The 8711-nt window shown below is 37.4% G+C and overlaps 1 pseudogene; it reads left to right on the forward strand.

The window, feature by feature from the left end:
- The first annotated feature begins 2163 nt into the window (after nt 1-2163).
- On the forward strand, nt 2164-2620 carry LOC101177550 (annotated as a pseudogene).
- Nucleotides 2621-8711: the final 6091 nt, after the last annotated feature.

Genomic DNA, 8711 nt, shown 5'->3' on the forward strand with positions numbered 1-8711 from the left:
TAAAGAATTTCATTTAAAATCAATTAGCAGCATTTTCATTTACTTTGCCTGATAAAGAAAAAGCCTACATTTTCTTTACAGAAAGACATTTCAAGACATCCTGTACAAATTACTAAAAGGAAAAATAACACAATATTGTAATTAGGTTAACTATATTTCCTCAGTCCTCCCTCTGGCCACCTCCTTCCCAAATAGATCACTTTAGAAAAACTAGCAGTTATTCAAAACAAAATATGTTGGTGTATCTTGCAGCCAAATAATATGAATTGACAGGGCACAATAATATGAACCAACCTTGAACTGATAAATTTGCCCAGTAAAAAATGTAGCTTGAGCAGCTCTGTTGATCATTTGAAATGTTAATGGTAATATGCTTGTTTACTATTGAGATATTTATGACTAATGGTGTGATGTTATTTAAATTCACAACATTCATTAATTTCAGCTGTTTTTCATCATTAGGAAAAATAATTCAACAGAAACTTCAATATTTTTTAAGAGCAACATATGAAGCAACACCAGAGTGCCACCGATCACAGAAGGCCCCTTCCTCAGACTCAGTTCTGCCAAAACCAAGCCCTCCAGAAAAGACTTCCTCTGGGTAACTTCTGGGTTGCATTCAGATTTTTAAAGACTTAGAAAGAACTCTTCTAATTCCTCAAGTTAACTTGGTATCAGAACATGATTAGTCCTATTGTGGTTATGATTAGCAATATATAAAGGCCACATTTATGCCCCATGTAAAGGAGGTCAGATGACGAAAGTGATTTTTTCCCTTGGGTTCATGGGTGACTCAAAACTATTGTAATGCTCACATTTTATAACAGGAAATAGAAAGTTAATTGATAGCTATTTAGAGCCATCAAAATCCTTTTTTAATAGACCCAGTAAGGCAATAAAGAATTACTTTGTGTAAGATTAGGAAGACCATAGAAAATAATTTATTATGACTGATTTCCATATGTGTTGCTGAGCCAACAGACGACTGGCGCTAATTGTTGATTTAAACTCAGTCACTGTAACTCCAAGTCAAAATGTTCCCTGTGGTTTGAGATTGGCTTCAGCCTTTTACCTCCAAGAATGGAAGGACATGAAGGTTCCACAGGATATCTGCTCTATTTTTTCCTTTTTTTTTTTTCTAAAAAGATCTTAATGTTGTGTGAGGTCAGGGGTTTTATTTTTCTCTGTTCTACATAATCCTGTCTTTATCCATGCTTATGGATGTGGAAAGAGCTACATTTATAGCCATCCTTATCTAAAGCTCACTGGCTTGATTCAGAATAAGGTTAAAGAACACAGTTCTTGTTACCAGTTACTTAAGCAGTAAGTAATATACAGATACTAATTATAAACTATTGCCAATCTAATATGTGATAGCAAATGACATAATCAGACTTCGGTTGCCTTGGTATATTAAAAAGAAGAGATCTCACTCTGCGATGATCAATTAATCAATGAGCTGTCCTGTGTTTTACAGTCATGATTATCTAATCTGGATAAAATATACACATTTGCAGAATCACGGTGACCTAAAAATGCAGTCACCAACTGCCTGCCGATAAAGATGAACATCATTTAGTTGGTTAACAATAACAATTAAATACTTCAATGAAGATGCCTGAAACTGCAAGAAGAAAGAGGCGAGGAGGCATTAGCAGAACGCCCTGTAGAAGAGAATTCATGATCAGATGTTCTTCATGGCTCTTACGAGAGATCATTGAGCTCAGCTCTGGGACATCAGGAACTGGATGGCTGACTTATTCCTGAATTTAAGCCAGGAGTATGTGAAAAAACAACCTGCTTCTAGTTCACAAGAAAACCTCTGAAATTTAGGAAAAACCAAGGAGAAAAAAAAACAGAGAGTGAGGGATAAGTGATGTCTGGAGTGCCAAATTTGGCATCAGGAGAATGGTTGGAATAGATTGTGAACTCTTAGCAAAAGAGACCATTCTGGGCTTGCTGAGCTCCGACACCCGCGGAGCTCGCGCCAGGTTCCCAGCAAAGGACGGGGCGTGTTACCAGGTAGCAGCTGCTCCATTGCACCTCGAGGCCCCAATCGGGCTGGGCCGGCGGCCTCCCTCCCTTCACCTTTCCTCTCCTGGCCGGCCCGGCGGCGGGCAAGTGACTGCGGCCACGCCTGAAAGGCGACTCTTCTGATTCAAGATGACCAACGAAGAACCTCTTCCCAAGAAAGTTCGACTGAGTGAAACAGACTTCAAAGTAATGGCAAGAGATGAGTTAATCCTAAGATGGAAACAATATGAAGCATATGTACAAGCTTTGGAGGGCAAGTACACAGATCTTAAACTCTAATGATGTAACTGGCCTAAGAGAGTCTGAAGAAAAACTAAAGCAACAACAGCAGGAGTCTGCACGCAGGGAAAACATCCTTGTAATACGACTAGCAACCAAGGAACGAGAGATGCAAGAGTGTACTACTCAAATCCAGTACCTCAAGCAAGTCCAGCAGCCGAGCGTTGCCCAACTGAGATCAACAATGGTAGACCCAGCGATCAACTTGTTTTTCCTAAAAATGAAAGGTGAACTGGAACAGACTAAAGACAAACTGGAACAAGCCCAAAATGAACTGAGTGCCTGGAAGTTTACGGCTGGTAGGTAAACAAATCATACTCCCCAGTTAAGACTTCCCTGACAGTCCCACTACGAGAAAGCTGTGGTGGGACAGCCAAGTACCGGTTTCCACACCAAGACTCAGACTTCTTGAGCCAAAAAAAAAAAAAAAAGCCACATTCTTACACTGTCCAGCTTGTAATGGTTAATGTAAAACTTACCAGATGAACCTTGGGTTTCAGCTTTTTTCTTTTCCCCTTCCCCTTGCTTCAGAGGCCTGATGGCGTCGGACTATTCCGAAAAAGTGGCCACCTCCGAAAAGTTCCCCTTCTAGAACATGTAGACACTTGAGAAATGTTTCCGTTTGAAGAAAATAGAGGGAGAAACAGAAGTCTTAAGTCTGTGGGACACTGTCTTTAGACAGTTTGAAGGAATGAAAACGTAGAGATTTTAAATCATGAAGTGAACATGTAAAATTCCAGTAAAATGTAAAAATGGAATATGCATCGCTCTTAACCTTGAGCATAGTGACTTAGAGACACTGTGTATCAGTTTTGCCAATAAGACTGTGGACTTCATGATTGTCGTTGAACTTCTGGGTCAAAACTCAAATGAGGTGGATTTTGCCTTTAAAGGGTTTATTTGCTGAGAACCAACTTTTAATAGTCATGAGAGAATCAAATAATAGATGTCCGTACAAGTAGCACATATATTTAACCATTTAGTTTGGGGCTCTGTATTACAAGAGCCTTAATCAATGTGGTTTTATTCAATGGTTTGTTCTTTGAATGGTTGCAAAAACTGTAGATAATCTTACTGAGGACTGCACAGACGTGAAAGTGTGGTATCAAACTTCAGGTTGAAACTGTTTGAAGCATTATAAACATTCATTTCACAACTAGATTGTATAAGGATATTAGCTGTGATGAGACTCACTGCATTTTTTTTTTGGTGAATTTTATGAAATTTCCATTCCATTCAACAGGCATATGTTTAAAAGAGCATTGTCGTTGGTGTTAATGGGGGAATGTGTTCCTTCATTGTATTTGGGCCTTTTGTATTGCACTCTTGATATTAAATTAAATGTGCCTTGAAATAGTTGTTTTTTTTTTTTTTAAGTTCAAAGAATATTATGATGATTTTGTTGTACTCTTTAACATTTTAATTTGGGGCTGGGAGGGCCTGTGGAGAGCAGATTCATTCTGGAAATAGTGTTGCTGTGCTCTTCAAAGTGAAGGAAAAGGCGCTGTGCCTCATTTTTAAAAGACCTACATAAAAGACAAGGAGACTTGACACTTGTTACTTTTATGACAATTTGTCCCTGGGTATTGCAGTAGAACGTAATGTGGGACAGCTTCACAGGCTGCCTGCCAGAAGATAATGTGTTGGAACAGTGGGCTGGCCTAAGTAAGACGTTTTATGAATTGAAAAAAGGTATACTGATCATTTCTAGCAAATTCATTTAATCATTTAGATAAATGAGGCATTATTTTCTTCATGCTTCCATCCAATCCTGGAGGTGAATTTTTTCCATCAGATCATTCTGTAAGTCACCAATTCAAATTTTCGCTTGGTGATAATGGAGTCTAAGATGAGTGGAAGATAAATGTTCCAGCTTGTCCCAACACTTAAGTGCAGTTTCAACAAGGGTGACTTAAGTTCTCTCTTAATCATTCAAATCAATTGTGAGCATCATATGTTTGTGCTTTAGGGAACTGATTGTGGGGCAGAGGGTGGGTTGAAAAAGTGGTTTGTGTGAATTTTCAGCAAGAAATCTGCATCTAAAATTCTCACTATTTGTGAGGGTTGGAGGGTAAGTAACCAGATCTGTTTGAAATTAGCTTATGTGCGTGCATTAAGGCTTTTGTAAATATTTTGTGCCATTTAAGTTCACAGTAGAAATGGCCTAAGTATCTTTTTAGTAGATTTTAGTAGAAAAGTAATCCATAAAATGTATTATTAACAGGTACTCAAATTTAGCAGGCATCTTTCTTTGCCACTTAGATAACAGTTATGAGTTCTATGGCTTTTTTCTTGTCATTGTTAAAATTTTCTCTTTTAATAAGATAATACATGCTTGTGTATAAAATTGAAATGCTCTAGAGAAAGGGGGAGATGAAAAGTGAGTGTCACTCCTGGATGTGACCTTGACATCCTCATTCTGTTCTCCAGGAGCAGTAACTGCTATTACTTTTTCTTGGGTATCATGAAGATAATTTCTATGCATATACAGTCATTTTATGTATATTGTTTTAAACAAATGTGATCATACCATAAACACAGATGAGTTGCACCTTGTTTTTTTTACTTGGTCTCTTTGGCATTTTTCCATTTTTTAGTGTATCTAGACAACTACATTTTTAATGGTTACATAGTGTATTTCCATTATATTAAGGAATCACGATTTATTTGAATCCCTTATAAATGGATTTTTTTTTCCGTAAAATTGGCTGTAAGCCAGAGTATATCAGGTACTATAAATACATCACTAATCTGAAACAAATAATGACTCAGGCAATCCCCTGTGTGGAATATTTCCAGTAGTGGAATGGGTTTTGCTTTGGGTTGCGTACACGTGCGCGTGTGTTTGTGTGTCTTCGCTTTACTGTTTTTCTGTTTTAATTTTGAGGAAGAAAGATTCCCAGAAATAACCTGTCCAGTTCAGTTAAAATATTTCATTTATGTGAGAATGTACACATTTTAGAGTGTTTAGAGGTATATCTTTCAAAATGCTTTCTATTATGTTTGTGGGTTAATTGATTTTAGAAATGGGTTGATTTTTTTGTTTGTAATTTAAAACAATTATTTCAAAAACAATTACATGTGATTAAATTATTTTTAAAAAAGAGACCATTCTGAACAACTACTACTGCATTATAAACCACCCCAAATTTAAAACAATTATTTGTTAACATCTCCCATATTTCATAAATTGATGGGCTCACCTGAGAAGTTCTTGCTTGGGGACTTTTGTAAAATTGTAGTCAGATGTTGGCTGGGACTACAGTCTCTCAAGTCTTGACTGGACTTGATGTTTATCCAGTCCAGCCATGGCTGGCAGCTGATGCTGGCTGTCAGTGGGGAGCTCAGCTGGAGATTTCCACTGAGGTGCCCTACACATGACCCCTCCATGTAGCTTAGGTTTTATATTGTGAGTTAGCTGGGATTTTAGGGGGAGCATTCCAAAAAGGAGCTTCCAAAGAGATCCAGTGAAAAATGTAAGAAATTCTATGATCTAACCTCTGAAAACCAGACCATCACTTCTGGCACATTATATTGGTCAAGCAAGTCACTAAATCCAGCTTAGATCCAAAGAAAGGGAAATGGGGCTCTATCCCTTGACATTAAGAGCAACATGTGTACATAGAAAGGAAAGGAATTCATAGTAGTCATCTTTGGAGAGTCACATAGAGGCATTGTTTCTGTCTTGAACACGTGAAACATAGTCTGTAGATCCTTCATGATGGATGTGGATTCTGTGGACATGATGTGACCACAAATATTGGAACAAAGCAAAGGGAGCATTCAAATAAGATCATATTGCCCCTCCAATGAAAACTAATCAATATTTCCATTATACTGAGAATAAAGTTCAAATTTCTTACCATGGCGTGCAAAGCCCTTTATGATTTGCTCCATTCCAACTTCTCCGACTTCTTGTCCTCCCGCTCTTTCCCTTGCTTACTTTGCTCTAGTCAGGCTACCTTTCTCGCTTTGCTTGCAACAATCCAAGTTCATTGTGTTGTCAGTTATGCTATCTCCTTTTGGAAAACTCTGCTCCCAGATCTTCCAGCATCTAATTTCTGCACTTTATCCAAGTTTCTGTGCAAAAAGTCTCTTCAGAAACGGCATCCCTTAAGCCCCCTCTTCATTGATCACTCGCCTTGTGCCACTTACTTGTCCTCATGTTTTCATGATCTGAGACTCCCTTGTTTATCTCTCTGTTTAGTTTTAGTGTCAGTTCCCCTTACCAGCCCATAAGCCCTACTGGAGCAGGGATCCCACTCATCTTGCTCACTTCCATTCTTGCAGGACCAGGAACAGTATTGGTATATAGTGATACCCAGTCCATATCATTGAATTGATGACTGTGCCTGAGCTTTATTTTCAGTTGGTTATCATTAGAAATGTCCTAAATATCCTCTAAAAATTCTGTGAGCCTTATGTGTAATTCATTCAGCATTCACTTCTACCTATGATTACCCAACACCTTTCAAAATTATTTTTTCCTATTTATTTTCTGGATCCCATATTTTTTTTTCCCTGCTCATAATTTGGTATTTGTTACCTTAAAATCTACATTATAATCTTACTAGACTACTTACATTTCCTTTGGAAACCTGGATTCTCTCTCTACTTTATACCTTTCTAGAATGCTGTTTCCTCCTTTATTCCTCCAGCTAAGTACCTTTTATCCCTGAACACTTGTTTCATGTGTCTATTCATTTGGAAAGACACCCTAACAGCCATCTTCACTTTCCATTTCCGAATCCTTTTTGGATTCACTTTTTTTGTTGTAAACTATGGTACAGTGAGGCAAGTGCAGCTCCTCTCCTCCACCTTTGAGTTCTTTGGCAACATGGGCATCATCTTATTTGTATCTATAGTTCTTGTACCAAGTCTAGTGCTTGGCACACAGCATCTACTCCATAAGTACTTCTGGAACTGGATAGAATTAAATTGAAACAAAGGAAAGGAGGAAAACAACCTGGAATTGGACAGTGGTAGATAATGTCAAGAGACCAAGAAAACATTGGTTTCCTCTTCCTTTTATACACACTAATTTATTTTTACTCTGGCCCAATTATATGTGCTTTGTTAGAAATGTCACCATTATTCAATGTTAAGAAAATAAATTAAAACTTCAGAGTTATTTAGAAGGCAGGCATGAAATCAGGCATTTTCTACACTCCTTTTTTGTCATACTCCATACTCCTCCTTCTGTTCATTTGTATTTTCTTGCTCAGTCTATTGGGTGCAGGTGCAGAAAGCAGGCACCGGGGTATTCTATAGAATTCAATGTTATCTCTGATAAATGAGGCTTTCTAGCTATGTATTTTTATAATGGCAAATTTCCCTCCTTTTCATATCTACTTAGGTGCATCTACATTTATGAAATTATATCATTTGTGTGTAGTTTGGGCAGTATCTTTCACAGGCATATAGAAATTGGATGTGATATCTATCTCAATACATGAAACCAAGTTATTGGCAATAGTTTTTTTTACTTTGAAGGGAACATATTGATACCACATTGCAAGAAATTAAATATATAAATGAAATACTTTTCAAAACATTGCCAATGTGGGCTTTTTTTAAAAAAAAAAAGGACTGAAAATAAAAGCAGTCTTCCAGCAAGCTAATTAAGCCTTGTTTTGTTCATTGCATACAGTGAGCATTTAGAATTGCACCTAAACAATCTTCAGTTAAGCACAGTCATTTAACCCTCTTTAACTGTGCTGGTGTGTGGCCCCTTTGAAATGCCCCATAATCAAAGTTTTCCAGGTGGGAAAGACAGCACAAATAAAAAATGGCAGGCTTAGGTCTTGTACAATGCTTGCAACACTTGCAAGGATTATCAGCTATTTCACAATATAGATTGATGAACAATTGTACGATAAGATTTACTGCAGTCTGAAAAATTTGGAACAGTTGATGGTGGGGGATAGTGGATGATTTAAGTTAATGGAAAGAAAAACAGACCTAATTAATAGTAGAAATTATGATTTTGTGGTAGCTTGGAAAACAAGGAATTGTGCTTTCTGGTCCAAGATTTTCTATGAAGTGAAAGTGGCTACTTAAGAAATACACTTCAGTTCTTTGCATGTATATTTCTTCATTGAAAAGATGGAACTAGTGTCAAGTTTTTAAATACTACAGTGAAATAAGTTTTAATGTATACTATAGACTACAGACTAAATCTTGTACTAATCCTTTCACTTTCAGAAAGAGTACAGATACTCCCCCTTCAAATGCCCACCACTTTCATCAGTGCACGTCTATTAGAAGCCAAGACAGATGTACCACATTTAACTGCTCCTCAGCTGTATGGCTTACTCTGTAATCTAATGCCAGCTCCCATAAAATTCAAGCTGTAGCAAGTAACCTTGCAAAATATATCTGAGCAGTTTTGTCTCTTT

This window comes from Nomascus leucogenys, chromosome 22a (assembly GCF_006542625.1).
Source record: "Nomascus leucogenys isolate Asia chromosome 22a, Asia_NLE_v1, whole genome shotgun sequence".
Classification (NCBI taxonomy): Eukaryota; Metazoa; Chordata; class Mammalia; order Primates; family Hylobatidae; genus Nomascus; species Nomascus leucogenys.